The sequence below is a fragment of the Eurosta solidaginis genome, chromosome 2, assembly GCF_040869045.1.
Source record: "Eurosta solidaginis isolate ZX-2024a chromosome 2, ASM4086904v1, whole genome shotgun sequence".
NCBI classification, from domain to species: domain Eukaryota; kingdom Metazoa; phylum Arthropoda; class Insecta; order Diptera; family Tephritidae; genus Eurosta; species Eurosta solidaginis.
Genome location: NC_090320.1, coordinates 100,342,412 through 100,358,999, shown reverse-complemented (window position 1 = coordinate 100,358,999; position 16,588 = coordinate 100,342,412). Strand labels below are relative to the sequence as shown.

Sequence of the window (16,588 nt, the reverse complement as noted above, 5' to 3'; positions counted from 1 at the left end):
TGGGAAAAATGGTTGCCGTTCCGGCGCTTGGTCGGTGTCCGGCAACAGCAGGTACGTCAAGGTTCGCCGTTGCCAGCGCAACTCCCTTCGCCGCCATACTAGTGCCGACCCCCACCAAGTCGCTGTTCCCTGTAGCATTGGTAGCCCTCCTAGTTCACTAGGGCGTATGGATACCTTTGGTGCTGTCCTTTTCCCTGTGGAGGAGGGCGAAGTTTCTTTTTTAATTTGTTTTTTATTCATCTTGTTCGTACGACCCCTTGCTAAACGAAGCCAGCTTAGGGTCAACTTATTGAAAAGGGGGAAAAGTGTTGTCCGCCACGGCAGAGCCCATTTCTACTCTCTGAGGCTGCCCGGTGTCAGAGAGGCTCCGCACAAATACAGCCAGATCAACCTCCCGGCTGCAAACCATTCAATGGCACGGTGCCGCATTACACCCTGGATTGGGAGGGGGCAGATCTTGGTCATCGCTCACCCTAAGACTAGGCCACCGCAGTCATGGAGATCCATATGAACCTGCATCCTACTGGGTGACATAGTCCGTGGTCAGCGACTAAGCCCTCGCATCGCGGCAAGATGTCTGTCCTTCGCGAGGGAAGTGATGACTATACAAAAAAACAAAAACTATTCACGGATACTTAAAATCTAAAAAAATTATAACTTTGTTATGGTTGTGTGTTTGAAATAAATTTGAAATTTATAGGTTTAGTAGGCACTGACTTACCAATATTACAGTTAATACTTATATAATTATTTGTTGATCCTGTGTCGACTAAGATTGTAACGGGTGTGCCTGTAAGACCGCACTTTGTTTGAATGCAGGGCAGCCCGTTTATTCACCTAAAAAAGTACTTCCGCTTTCGTACTGTTTTTCGAGGTGAGATATAGTAGATTCTGCCACTGTTTGATGCGTTTGATTGATCCTCTGCTGCTTATGTTGATTGAAGTTTTGCGAGGATGGATTTCTTTCCCTTTTGAAAGGATTCTGGTATCCCTGTTGGTGTTGAGTAGGACGTATAAACTGCCTAGAGCTGTCTATTTCCATAGGTATCGGTTTATTTATACGCTCGTGGTGTGGAGTAAAATTGTTGCGTTGCACTTGTATCCCTGGATTATATCTAGGGCGTTCATTTCGTTGAGGAAAGCGTTCTTCTCCCGAGTGACTTCTTGATTGTTGGACATACTTTGCTGAGTTTCAAATTGTTGGTTATGGTTGTCGTGGTAGATTGTGCTGGCAATAGCATATGCATGCTTTAATTCCTTTGGGTTGTGGCTGTACAAGGTTCCACTTGTGTATCTGCTATTCAGTCCCATAATGAATGTTCGAACGGCTTCTTGGTTAGCATATGTCTTCATGGCTTCGCTGTTTTGTTCATGCGACACTTCAATTTTTGAAAGCGCAAGATTAAGTGCTTTATTAATTTCGCTGTGTGTTGTCTAATAACACATACAAAGGTCTTTGGTCCGCAAATTTATAGTCCAATCGATTTATAATCGAATAGAAGTTTAATTTCGTGTTATGATTGCTTAGTATGTCGGCTGCTGTTCCTGTAACTTTCGTGCGGATGATGTCTACTGCGCTATAATACCTAGGATGTCCTGTGAACGCTTTGATGTCATCCATAAACTTCCAGACTTGCGATCTCCATGAGCGATACAAGTTTTTATCCCCATCAAACTTGGGTAAAGCTTTGAACAACTCCAAATCGATATCTTTGGCGTCTGTTATTGTAAGAGGGATTTCTTCGTGTTGTGTAATGGTGGTGATATTGTCGAAGGCTGTTTGGTTTTCGTTTATAGTATTAAGCTCCTGTCTTAGGGTAGTTACTTGTAAGGTTTGTTGTTGGAACTGTTGTGTTAGTACATCAATTTGTGCTCTTAGCTGTGCTGATTCGGCCATATCTCTTGTGTTTTCGCTTCTTTGACGCCTTAGAAAGGAGGATTCGGATTTGCTCGCACGTCCTTTGGAAGAATAGCCAGATAGGAATGCTTTTATTCCACGCTGATCCAGTTTGTTCTGTTTCTGTCACAACAACTTCTTCGGAAGTCGGTAATATTGTTCCCCTTTTTCAGGAACAGTTTTTTTTTTATTTAGTGTTTCGCTTTTTCAGAAACTGGATTTTTGTCTTTCTCCAAGACCGTGGATTTTTTATTTTCCTATATTTCGAGGATTTTGGCATTTAGGTGACAAAACGTATTGTCATCCCGGTTGAGCCCCCAGTTATTTGAATAGAATAGAGTAAAGAAATATATTATATGCTGCAAAGTCACGTTCTTTCTTTATTAATGGGAATTCAATACTGATCTACATTTTGTATACTTAGGGCTATTTATAATACTAGGATGCGGCGGCAGATTTGCAGTGGAAAATTGTTTATCAGTCCTTATCCTTTGCTTAGGTTATTTACTAATATTTATCTATTGTTCAGGTTGTTTATCAGTACTTATCCATTGTTTAGGTTATTTACTAATACTCATCTATTGTTAAGGTTGATTATCAGTCCTTATGCATTGCTTGTGTTATTTACTAATACTTATCTATTGTTAAGGTTGTTTACTATTACTTATCTGTTGTTTGTTGGTGGAAAATTCCGTTTCGGTTGCTGCCTGATACGGTTTGTATCGATAATGCATTCGCTGCATGTTATAACGTGTTATGTGGCGACGTCAGCGGTGGCGTTGTAACCATTCCTTAACTCGCGCACACAAGCACCCCAATTACCATCACCGCCAAAGAGGTTGAAGATGCCATCGTTCATGATAAACCATCTAACACAGTGGGCCCAGACGGCATAGCCATGCCGTTGCTTAAAAACCTAGGCAAAGATGGATTCAATTATCTGTCGCATTTCTTCAACTTGTCCCTATCCACCTCGTCATCCCCGAAAAATGGAAAATGGCCAGGATGTTTCCGCTATTAAAGCCTGGGAAACCAGCTAACATAGGAGATTCTTATCGTCCGATATCTCTCTTATCACCAGTAGCCAAGACACTTGATGCCATTCTGCTTCCCTATTTTAATGCAAATTTGCAACTTGCCAATCATCAGCATGGCTTCCGAAAATTACATAGCACTACCACCGCGCTAAACGCCATTAACACTCAGATAAATTGCGGATCAAATCAAAACCCCTACCATAGGACAGTACTCGGTTACACTTACAACAGATACACAAAAAAGTGAATACCACTAGCGAAACAAGTAATTACTTCTTCTTAAGATTTGTGAAACTTCACATAAATTTGTTTAAGGAAAAAATCAAGCAGAAGGTCTTAAGCAAAAACAACTGCTCAATATTTATTAACATGCTAAATTAATTTTAAAATTAAAAAAGTTAAAAAAAAAAACGAATTTAAAATGTAACAAGTAAGGAAGGTTAAGTTCGGGTGTAACCGAACATTACATACTCAGTTGAGAGCTATGGTGACAACATAAGGGAAAATAACCACGTAGGAAAATGAACCGAGGGAAACCCTGGAATGTGTTTGTATGACATGTGTATCAAATGAAAGGCATTAAAGAGTATTTTATGAGGGAGTGGGCCATAGTTCTATAGGTGGACGCCATTTAGGGATATAGCCATAAAGGTGGATCAGGTTGACTCTAGAATGCGTTTGTACGATATGGGTATCAAATGAAAGGTGTTAATGAGTATTTTAAAAGGGAGTAACCCTTAGTTCCATAGGTGGACGCCGTTTCGAGATATCGCCATAAAGGTGGACCAGGGGTGACCCTAGAATTTGTTTGTACAATATGGGTATCAAAAGAAAGGTGTTAATGAGTATTTTAAAAGGGAGTGATGCTTAGTTCCACAGGTGGACGCCGTTTCGAGATATCGCCATAAAGGTGGACCAGGTGTGACCCTAGAATTTGTTTGTACGATATGGGCATCAAATTAAAGGTATTAAGGAGGGTTTTAAAAGGGAGTGGTGGTAGTTGTATAGGTGGTCGCCTTTTCGAGATAACGCCATAACGGTGGACCAGGGGTGACTCTAGAATGCGTTTGTACGATATGGGTATCAAATGAAAGGTGTTAATGAGTATTTTAAAAGGGAGTAATCCTTAGTTCCATAGGTGGACGCAGTTTCGAGATACCGCCATAAAGGTGGACCAGGGGTGACCCTAGAATTTGTTTGTACAATATGGGTATCAAAAGAAAGGTGTTAATGAGTATTTTAAAAGGGAGTGATGCTTAGTTCCAGAGGTGGACACCGTTTCGAGATATCGCCATAAAGGTGGACCAGGTGTGACCCTAGAATTTGTTTGTACGATATGGGTATCAAATTAAAGGTATTAATGAGGGTTTTAAAAGGGAGAGGTGGTAGTTGTATAGGTGGTCGCCTTTTCGAGATATCGCCATAAAGGTGGACCAGGGGTGACTCTAGAATGCGTTTGTACGATATGGGTATCAAATGAAAGGTGTTAAAGAGTATTTTATGAGGGAGTGGGCCATAGTTCTTTAGGTGGACGCCATTTACGGATATAGCCATAAAGGTGGATCAGGGTTGACTCTAGAATGCTTTTGTACGATATGGGTATCAAATGAAAGGTGTTAATGAGTATTTTAAAAGGGAGTAATCCTTAGTTCCATAGGTGGACGCCGTTTCGAGATACCGCCATAAAGGTGGACCAGGGGTGACCCTAGAATTTGTTTGTGCAATATGGGTATCAAAAGAAAGGTGTTAATGAGTATTTTAAAAGGGAGTAATCCTTAGTTCCATAGGTGGACGCCGTTTCGAGATATCGCCATAAAGGTGGACCAGGGGTGACCCTAGAATTTGTTTGTACAATATGGGTATCAAAAGAAAGGTGTTAATGAGTATTTTAAAAGGGAGTGGGCCTTAGTTCTATAGGTGGACGCCGTTTCGAAATATCGCCATAAAGGTGGACCAGGGTGACTCTAGAATGTGTTTGTACGATATGGGTATCAAATTAAAGGTATTAATGAGAGTTTTAAAAGGGAGTGGTGGTAGTTGTATATGTGAAGGCGTTTTCCAGATCGCGACCAAAATGTGGACCAGGGTGACACAGAACATCATCCGTTGGATACCGCTAATTTATTTATATATGTAATACCTGCCAAGATTTTAAGGGTTTTTTATTTCGCCCTGCGGAACTTTTTCATTTTCTTCTACTTAATATGATAGGTGTCACAACCATTTTATAAAGTTTTTTCTAAAGTTATATTTCGTGTCAATAAACCAATCCAATTACCTCACCATGTTTCATCCCTTTTTTCGTATTTGGTATAGAATGATGGCATTTTTTTCATTTTTCGTAATTTTCGATATCGAAAAAGTGGGCGTGGTCATTGTCGGATTTCGTTCATTTTTCATACCAAAATAAAGTGAGTTCAAGTAAGTACGTGAACTAAGTTCATTAAAGATATGTCGATTTTTGCTCAAGTTATCGTGTTAACGGCCATGCGGAAGGACAGACGAACGACTGTGTATAAAAACTGGGCGTGGCATAAACCGATTTCGCCCGTTTTCACAGAAAACAGTTAACATCATAAAATCTATGCCCCTACCAAATTTCAAAAGGATTGGTTAATTTTTGTTCGACTTATGGAGTTAAAAGTATCCTAGACAAATTAAATGAAAAAGGGCGGAGCCACGCCCATTTTGAAATTTTCTTTTATTTTTGTATTTTGTTGCACCATGTCATTACTGTAGTTGAATAATGTTGACATAATTTAGTTATATACTGTAAAGATATTAAATTTTTTGTTAAAATTTTACTTTAAAAAATTTTTTTTTTTAAAGTGGGCGTGGTCCTTCTCCGATTTTGCTAATTTTTATTAGGCGTACATATAGTAATAGGAGTAACGTCCCTGCCAAATTTCATCATGATATCTTCAACGACTGACAAATTACAGCTTGCAAAAGTTTTAAATTACCTTCTTTTAAAAGTGGGCGGTGCCACACCCATTGTCCAAAATTTTACTAATTTTCCATTCTGCGTCATAAATTCAACTCATCTACCAAGTTTCGTCGCTTTATCTGTCTTTGGTAATGAATTATCGCACTTTTTCGGTTTTACGAAATTTTCGATATCGAAAAAGTGGGCGTGGTTATAGTCCGATATTGTTCATTTTAAATAGTGATCTGAGATGAGTGCTCAGGAACCTACATACCAAATTTCATCAAGTTACCTCAAAATTTACTCAAGTTATCGTGTTAACGGCCATGCGGAAGGACAGACGGACGACTGTGTATAAAAACTGGGCGTGGCATCAACCGATTTCGCCCGTTTTCACAGAAAACAGTTAACATCATAAAATCTATGCCCCTACCAAATTTCAAAAGGATTGGTTAATTTTTGTTCGACTTATGGCGTTAAAAGTATCCTAGACAAATTAAATGAAAAAGGGCCGAGCCACGCCCATTTTGAAATTTTCTTTTATTTTTGTATTTTGTTGCACCATGTCATTACTGGAGTTGAATGTTGACATAATTTACTTATATACTGTAAAGATATTAAATTTTTTGTTAAAATTTTACTTAAAAAAAAAATTTTTTTTTAAAGTGGGCGTGTTCCTTCTCCGATTTTGCTAATTTTTATTAGGCGTACATATAGTAATAGGAGTAACGTCCCTGCCAAATTTCATCATGATATCTTCAACGACTGACAAATCACAGCTTGCAAAAATTATAAATTACCTTCTTTTAAAAGTGGGCGGTGCCACGCCCATTGTCCAAAATTTTACTAATTTTCTATTCTGCGTCATAAATTCAACTCATATACCAAGTTTCGTCGCTTTATTTGTCTTTGGTAATGAATTATCGCACTTTTTCGGTTTTACGAAATTTTCGATATCGAAAAAGTGGGCGTGGTTATAGTCCGATATCGTTCATTTTAAATAGCGATCTGAGATGAGTGCTCAGGAACCTACGTACCAAATTTCATCAAGTTACCTCAAAATTTACTCAAGTTATCGTGTTAACGGACGGACGGACGGACGGACATGGCTCAATCAAATTTTTTTTCGATCCTGATTATTTTGATATATGGAAGTACAACCAACCGTTATCCAATCAAACTTAATATACTCTGTGAGCTCTGCTCAACTGAGTATAAAAAGCAATGAACTTAAAAATTTAGTGGTAGTCTATTTATTTCAATATTTAGGGCTAAGGGTAAATTAAGTATTTGAAAAGAAGATTTTCTTCAGTATTTTAGGCAAGTAAGCGAAATTATGAACTGAATTATGTGATGAATGTTTGCAAATATGTATGTAAATTTAAAATTATTGAATTCAGGATTTTAATTCTGTAATAATTAGACAAATATATTTTGAATTTGATAGTTAAATTTTGATACAATAAACAATATTATATGTCGACTGCTGAGTGGAATACCTCGGCTGCTAGTTCGAAAACACCCTATTTTAGAATTTGTTTGAAAAACGCTATGCTTCTGAAATATGGCGCTTTCAAACTGGCAGCCGAGATATTCCACTCAGCAGTCACTATACTTATAAATAAATGTATATACATTAACCTGGGTCGAGTTTTTTGTTTTTTTCGAAAAACTGTTATCGACAACGTTTTTAGTGGGCATTTTTGGGTCGGACAGGGTATACATATAAGAAAGACAAGGTCATGAAAAAAACCTTAAAAATAAAAAACAGAAAAAAACAAACAAAAAATTTCGCTGGCTAGAAAATTATGTTTTTGGATATGAGTAGTGGGACTTTTTTCCTGAGCCCAAATCCTATCGAAAAATCGATGCCGCGATATCGGTTAATAAATAGACCCAGTCTAATATACATACATGATGTCAACAAATTTAAATGAATTTTATGAATTAATTATAATTTTGTCAATTGTGCAATACAGTACCTGTACAGCATACAAAACGCTTATTTTAATAAAGTATACAAGTTTTATTTTACTTCTGTTATAGTATTCAGCGTTACCGGGGCCATTGGGAAAACCATTCTATTTTGCGATAGGTCGCTGTCCATCAGCTAAAAGTGACTACATTAGGAATGGTCTTTCCGAATGAATAAGATAAAGAAAATTGAGGATAGGGTAGCGGCCTTTGTTCAATCGTTCTTATATCTTTTGTTCCTAAATGCCCACCGCATCGGAAGTCCGCAGGCCTGCTTTGCAATCCTTAATAGTGAATATCCTATCCTGACGTTGCAGATCATGTGGCGCACAGGAGCTGGCTGGCTCCAGTCAAAGAAAACTAGCGGTTCCAACAAGGTTCGACCACAAAAAGGAAAACGACAGTTATGAATGCCAGAATACCAGGCCTGCAGCTTTCGTCAGTGTGTGTTACTAAAGTCCGGCGACCATACTGGCGACGCATAGCACCTGATCGACTGGCCAACTGCCTCGTACTTTATCTTGCAACTACCAAGTGATTTAAGGATTTTTCGACAGACGTTGTCCTCTCTGAATTTTGGTTTGCCTAAAATGTCTAAAATCATTACCAAGACGTTTCCATCTCTCTATTCCTCAAGCTCTCTCATTTCCCTATTTCTACTATTGCCTTTACTATCTACCTTTTATCTCGACCCCAATTTAGGTCAACATCTCCGGAGCAGAATAAGATATTGAAATAAAAACCATCATTTGTTCATATCTTTCGTTTGAAACTCATATCGTTAAAAGAAAACAAAAATCCTTGGGGGTACACCTGGTGTATATATAGCTTCCTATCTCCAGAGCAGGGTATATAAACCTTCGTTGTATGGTCTCCTGGGTCCATATTTAAGTAGATATCTGCAGGCCCTGGTTTCCCAAAAGTATGGAATATATTTAGATAGGCTCTCGCATATCTAACATATATACATACAAAATTCGGTTCAGTAATTTCTGAAGGAGTTGTTCCAGTAAAGCCATGAATTGAGATTATCTATATATATAAAAAGAAGTGTACATTTTGATTGTCACTCCATAACTCGAGAACGGATAGAAAGATTGTCATGAAAATTTTTAAGATACAGGAAGGAGAGATGGTGGTTAGTTGATTTTGAAATCCCAAATCGGTTTAGCCATTCTTGAGTTATGATTTTTTTTTAGAAAAATGCTATATAAAAGAAAGTCGTGTTAGTTACACTACGCATAAAATTGGTGTAGAGGTAGCTTATAACCAGGGAACGGACATACGATACTATTTATCCCGTTCTGGCTAGGGTCTTGAGATCAAAACGTGGACCTGGGTAATCCTGGGATGTGTTTGTACAATATGGGCATCAAATGGAATCTGTTTATGAGTACTTTGATACTGATTATTTTTCGTACCCCTGGGTGACTCGGGTCTCGAGATATAGGCCAAAACGTGGACCCGGGCACCCCTAGAATGTGTTTATACAATATGGATATCAAATGAAAGCTGTTGATGAGTGCTTTAGTACAGGGTAGTTTTCATACCTATTGGTGACTAAGGTATCGAGATATAAGGCCAAAACGTGGACCCGGGCACCCCTAGAATGTGTTTATATAATATGGAATAAAATGTTTTTGGATTGGAAGAGATCCGATGCTTAATCTTCATCAGATAATTCTTATAGCATCTTATCTGTAGCCAGATAATTTGAAACGCTTGAAGTAGCGTGTTTTTTTTTTGTTTTTTAGATAATTAAGTTCTTAGAGCTCCAAGCAGTAGCTGGAGATGCTGAGGAGGTTTTGGAAAAAGGCACACATTTGGGGAATATCGCATGTAAAACGTTGGTGAAATGAACGGAGCTCGCTTCAATATCTCCGTCGTACTCAGGCCACTTTATTTTAGAGACTTCGTCGATAAGTAAAGACCAATTGGCCTTTCTAAACAGAAACCGGCGGGAAGACGCATTCGGATCGGTAGTATACCGCACGGGTAATCTAAGACAATCCAGGTAAATTGAAAGTGCTGGATGATAAACATCCTCAGGCAATACCACTGGATCACATCGAGTAACAGAACAATTCGATTTGTCGTCTGAAAAAATCAAATCAAGATATTTGCCAAATTTATTATGAATTCTGTTAAGTTGATAAAGACCAATGTCTGCAAGGTCATTTAAAAACTCGTAGAATACAACATTACAAGCAGTGGGAACTAGCATTCCGTCAATAAAATTCCACGACACAAAGGGCAGATTAAAATCGCCAGCCACTAAGACAGAATCAACAGACCCTGACATAGCAGATATAAATTTCAATAGGGAAGAATGTTTTAAGTATATAGAAATATCTGACTGGGGCGGAATATAAGACGCAACAAAATATTTATAAGTAGATAAAAGTTTAACTCGCACGCAGAGGATTTCAACATCAGAAGAATCATCGAAGTACACTTCCTCAGCAGAGAACCTGGTGTGTACGGCGATTAACACGCCTCCACCAACTCTGTTTCGTCGGTCTTTCCCAAAGATCTCATAAGAATCTGCTAATATCTCAGAGTTAAACACAGTTGGTTTCAACCAAGTCTCAGTAAAAACCAAAACGTCATAACAGAGTTCATGACTATGGAGAAAAAGATCAACTAGTTTAGTATTTAGACCCATAACATTCTGATAATAGACGTTGAGGCCATTATGAAAGGTGTCAGACAAATCTATGACTCCGCGGGAATTTCTACATCTTTTCGAAAAAAAAACGGAAGGGCTTAATGTATATATTATTGGGCCAAAGAGAAGCATTGAAAAGTTTGCTATATTCACTTTCAATCACTCGAACTTTAAAACCGACTCTCACTAAAGTGTACATTTCTCAAATTACGCGCAGATATTTCGCCGTCTCAGACCACAATTCAGAGTGGCCAAATACAGAAATATAGATGAAAACAATTAACATTTTTTCAATTCTTTGCTTTAGCACTTGACTGCTAAAACGGGCCCAAAATGTTAAGAGCTGTATCGAAAGAGGCGGTTGGTTGCCAGGGATCGTAGTCCGGTGGGTGAACATCAATATTATAACAGTTCAATTAAAAAAAAAAAAACAGTTTACATATAATATATACGTCGTATGTTAGGTACGTTTCCATAAGCTTGCATGAGTTTCAATTTTGACAGCGCACGTACGCCGTACGTTGATTGGTTGATTGAAAAAAACTAAGATTAAGCAAATGTTTGTGCTAACTACCTTTTAGTTTTTAATAATACTAATCTATAGTCTATTATTAATGATACCGAAACACGTCTTTCGATATTTTCGCAATTTTTTGAACGTGCTTTGGCAGTAAAATTAAGAATTATATATTAAAACCAAATTTTTTTTGGATATTATGTTTTCTTTTCTATGCTTTTAAGAAAAAATTAACAGCAGCAACCCTTGCCGCGTTTGTGATTTGCAACGCTGATTAAATATGGTTGGTAAAGAGGAATAGAAGTAGCAATTTATCAGTCAAACTAACCACCGCTGTATAGCTAAAGCTTACTTCGAAATGGATCTATCTGCGCAGCTATGGCAGGTTGTCTGAAAAATTGTCTACTTACTATTCCAAAAACAAAATACAATTTTTCAATTATAGAAAAATTAAAAAAACCATAATTATCATTAAAAAGAATTATTGTTCTGGCCTTGAGCTTGAATCGAACCTTGAATCCTTTATCAATAGGCCGATAAAATGAAAACAATTCTTAAAATATTACAGATAACACTGGTCAACAGTGATTTTGGTGCAGCTCTACTTGTAACCAAATTTGGTAGTACTCGGTACCCTGATAAAAACTGTATACTTACTTTTTAATGCTACGTACAGTTTTCTAGATAGGATCAAGAACCCCTTTTTAAGAGGTTAAGGCATGTATGGCCCCATAACTTTGTTTCTGTTTATTCTATCAACACAGTTTTGATTTCGTTGAAAAGAGTACATTTCGTTGTTAATATATCTTCATAAACGTCAGAGAAATTGCAAAAATAATGTGAAAAATTCAATTTTTTGTTAAATTTTTTCATTTTTAATCACGGTTTTCTCCAATAATTTGTCAACCAGTGCATATGTAAATTATTTTAAAACAATCTATTAATTCTGTTTTCAAAGACATATGACTTTTTTTATATCCGCGTAGATCTTCCTAATATATTATATTTTAGTAAATTTTTACTGTAAAAAAAAAAAACATTTGTTATTTATTTTATTATTTACATAAAAACTTTCGTTTACGTGATTTTCGTGGATGAGGTATGGCAAGCCAATCACGTTGCATTCCCCAGCAGTAGTCAGGCATCATATGCTGATCCCTTCGGCCTTGGTACCTCTCTTCCATAGTTTTTAGGTTCTGGTGAAACCGTTCGCCTTGTTCTTCGCTATAGGAACCAATATTCTCCGGAAACTGGACAAGGTGGCTGTGGAGATAATGGACTTTGATGGACATGTTACATCCTATGTTTATGTAATTCTCTAGCATGTTGTTAACAATATCAGAGTAGTTACTTGACTTGTGATTTCCCAGAAAGTTTTTAGTAACTTCAACAAACGAATTCCACGCAAGCAGTTCCAAACTGGTCATTGAATTTCAAAAATCAGTATCGTTTATCAACTTTCTTATCTGTGGGCCATCAAAAATAACCGCTTTTATTTTTTCTATGCTTAGCCTAGGAAATTTTCTCGTTATGTAAAGAAAACATTCTCCATTTTTATCTAACGCCTTCACAAATTGTTTCATTAGACCCAGTTTAATGTGTAAGGGTGGCAAAATAATTGAATCTCTTGTAACTAAAGGTGGGTTTATCACATTCTGCTTTCCTATTTCCAACATCTCACGTACAGGCCAGTCGCTCTCTGTCCAGTGTTGGTGCTTGGCACGACTCTACCACAGGCAATAAAAACATGGGTATTTGGTGTATCCACTTTGTTGTCCTAACAAAAAGTTAACCATCTTTCATCATCATCATCATCCTCCTCAACTCCTATTGGAGCATAGGGCCTCGACCACCGACTTAAATCTTATTCTGTTAGGTGCAGTTCTTGTGATGTCATTCCACGTATATACTGCGTCTTCGAGTTCTTTATCCACAGTTCTGCGCCAAGTTTTCGCAGGTGCACCAGGTCGTCGGCTTCCTTGTGGATTCCATCGCAATGCTTGTCTGGCTATATTTGCTGGAGGTCTTCTGAGAGTGTGACCAATCCACGACCACTTACGCTTGGTTATTTCTGTGGCAGCCTTAGGTTGATTTGTTCTAGACCATAAGTCGTCATTTGAAATTCTTTCCGGCCATCGAATTTTCAGGATTCGGCGCAGACATTTATTAATAAAAATTTGTAGACGTTTCTGAATTGAAGTTGAGCTTTTCCACGTCTCGCAAGCATAAAACAGTACTGATTTAACATTCGAATTAAACAGTCGGAGCTTAGTTTTTAAAGATATTTGGCTGGACCTCCACACGTTTGCCAGTTGCCCAAAAACCATTCTTGCTTTGTTTATGCGAGACTGAACGTCCTCATCTGCACCGATCTTATTTGAGACAATACTACCAAGATAAACAACGGACTCTACACCTTCGATTTCATTTTCGTCAACCGTAAGCATCAATGGCCTTGATGAAATACTATAGCCGCATCTTATGACTTTGGTTTTCGCTGTATTGATGCTTAGTCCGGCCTCCTTTGCATGTGTGTTGACAGCTTCTAAATTGTGTTGAAGGTCAGTACTTCTGTGGCTTAGCAGACAGACATCGTCTGCATATTCTAAATCCCCTAGCTGAGTGAAAAGCGTCCACTGTACACCGTGTCCACCATTTTCTGGGTTCCTCATAATCTCTTCTAATGCCAAGATAAACAAGAGCGACGAGAGTATGCATCCCTGTCGCACCCCGCTTTTAATTTCGAAGGGTTCTGAGAGGCACCCATCGTGACTGACCCGGCACTTAAATTCGGCATACATTGCCTTTATAATGTTGATTATTTTATTGGGCATCCCTCGTTTTCGTAGTATTTCCCAAATATGTTTCCTGTCGAGACTATCAAAAGCCTTTTTAGAGTCGATAAAAAGTAAATAAGCTGATGTTCTGTATTCACAGCATTGTTCAACAATGATTCGGACGGTATTTATTAGATCAACACAGGATCGGTTTTGTCTAAAGCCAAACTGATTTTCTCTTAGAGTTCCGTGCACCGCCTCTTGAATTCGGGACAGTAAGATCGTGGAGAACACTTTGCTAGGAATCGAGAGTAAGGTGATACCTCTGTAGTTGTTACAATCAGAGGTATCTCCCTTTTTTGCGACTTTTACAAGTATGCCTTCATTCCACTGACGAGGGTAGGATTCTTCTTCCCATACCTGACGGAAGATTGGAAGTAAGGTTTCAGCTGCGGTATCTGGATCTGCTATGAGGTATTCAGCATATATGTCATCAGTTCCTGGGGCCTTGCCCTTTTTTAAGGACTTGATTGCTGAAATTATTTCATTTTTCGTAGGGGGCGCGCATCTTTAGATCTACACAAATACTCCAATTATGTTCGTTATACTTTTACGTTATACGTTTTAATCAGCTTCAGGCCGATCTTGACTCATTTCAAAGCTGGTGTACTGCAAATTTACTTTTTTTGAATTACTCTAAATGTAAGCAAATGACTTTTCACCGTGTGAAGCCGGTCCTATCATCTTATACACTTAAAGGCGACCCCTTGGAGCGGATATCTATTGTAACTGATGTAGGAGTTATTTTTGATCCGAAATTAAGTTTTACCACACATATTTCAACCGCTATAAACAAAGCAACTGGTGTATTAGGTTTTATCAAACATTGGGCTAAAGAGTTTGATGACCCTTATTTCACAAAGATCCTTTATACCTCGCTGGTACGTCCTATTCTCGAGTACTGTTCATGTGTCTGGTCTCCGATCTATCAAATCCATGTTGATCGGATTGAGTCGGTCCAGAGACGGTTTTTAATTTTTGCATTACGAGGTCTCAACTGGGAATCAAGTACTCATCTTCCACCATACAGGAATATACTTCTTTGCCATCTCTAGAGAATCGTAGAGTATTACTTGGCGTTATGTTCATTCACAAGCTCATCATTGGCGTGATTGACTCCCCTGACCTAATCAGTCAACTAAATTTTGCGGTTCCTGCTAGGGCGTCCAGACATTTTGTGCCTTTTCATTTACCTCTATGCCGGCAAAATTTTGCTAGAAACAGTCCCCTGCGTCATTGGTGCTCGCGGTACAATGATTTGTATAACTGCATTGGCTTTGAATGTTCGTTTGCTGCTTTACATACTGCTATACTCTTATGTTTAGCCTGATATTTTAATTTTATTTTTTCTTATACAATGCGATGTCAAATGTTTATAACATACAAATTTTCTATGTACCTTTTTTGAATTTTTTAATTTTAAGAATGGCTCTGTATTTTACATATATCTGTCTATTACAATAATTAGTCGACCGCTTTGTGTTTGCGTCGACTTTAAATAAATAAATTAAATACTTGATTTTGTCTAAAACAAGTGCAATATTTTGATATTCTTCCTTTAATTTAGTTGAATGAGCAATGGGAATTGAACCATATTGGTTGCCATTGTGTAAAAGAACACACTTAAGGCTTCATTTAGAGCTGTCTATGAAGAGACGCCATTCATTTGGGTGGTATCCTGAAGGACCCATTTTGAGAAGGAGGCCTTGCACATCTGAACAAAAAACTATATCATTTTCCGAATAAAAAAATGGCAGCAAGTCTTGCGCTCTTGTACGGTAGAGAGTCACTTTTGTATCTGTAGCCAACAAGTTTTTTCTTTTAACTACACTTCTGCAGATCCCTTAGATAATTCAAGATCTCTTATTAGATCGTTTAATTCTACTTGGGTAAAAGTTGTTGGCTCAGTATACGCTATTCCTTCGATATCACTATCGCTAGACACTTCACTATTCGATGATTCACGGGTAGAATAAAATGTTGGAACAGGTGCTTCCTCTGAATGTGGTAAAGGTCTCTTAGCGGATTGAACGTTTGGATATATATATATTTTTTAACATTAACATCACGCAAATCGACACAGCAGAAGTAACAGTAATCGAAGTGATTTGTTTGATCTCTCCATTGCATAGGCACCCCGAATCTCATATGGCTTCTTTTACCATTGACCCACTGTCTCAAGTGTTCACAGCATATTTTGCAAACTATTCGAGGTATCCACGGCTTGTTTATGTCTACAACTTGCAATTCAAAGTACAAAAAATAAGCACTTCTAATAAAATCTGTTATACTTTTCCTGAATTTTTGGACTGTGTATTCCCCACAAATGTAGCAAAACACATTTGGGTCATTGACACAACTACCTCGTGATGAAGACATGATATTGAAATTATTTTATTTATTTATAGAAAGGCACTAACACTTGAAACCGGGCCCCGAAAGTACTAATTACAGAAAATTAAAAAAATAAAGGGGAAGGAAAAAATGTTTATAAAATATAATTTTTTTTTTTTCACCGTAGAAATGTACTACAGTAGAAAATCCCAGGAAGATCTACGCGGATATAAAAAAGTTAAATGTCTTTGAACAGAATTAATAGGAGATTGTTTTAAAATAATTTACATATGCACTGGTTGACAAATTATTCGAGAAAACCGTGATTAAAAATGAAGAAATTTAACAAAAAATTGAATTTTTTACATTATTTTGGCGATGTTGATAGAATAAACAGA

At 37.7% G+C, this 16,588-nt stretch overlaps 1 protein-coding gene across 1 annotated transcript in view; it reads left to right on the top strand.

The window, feature by feature from the left end:
- Gdi (GDP dissociation inhibitor) overlaps window positions 1–16,588 on the top strand; it is a 162,610-nt gene that overhangs the window by 144,404 nt on the left and 1,618 nt on the right. The window lies entirely within an intron of this gene.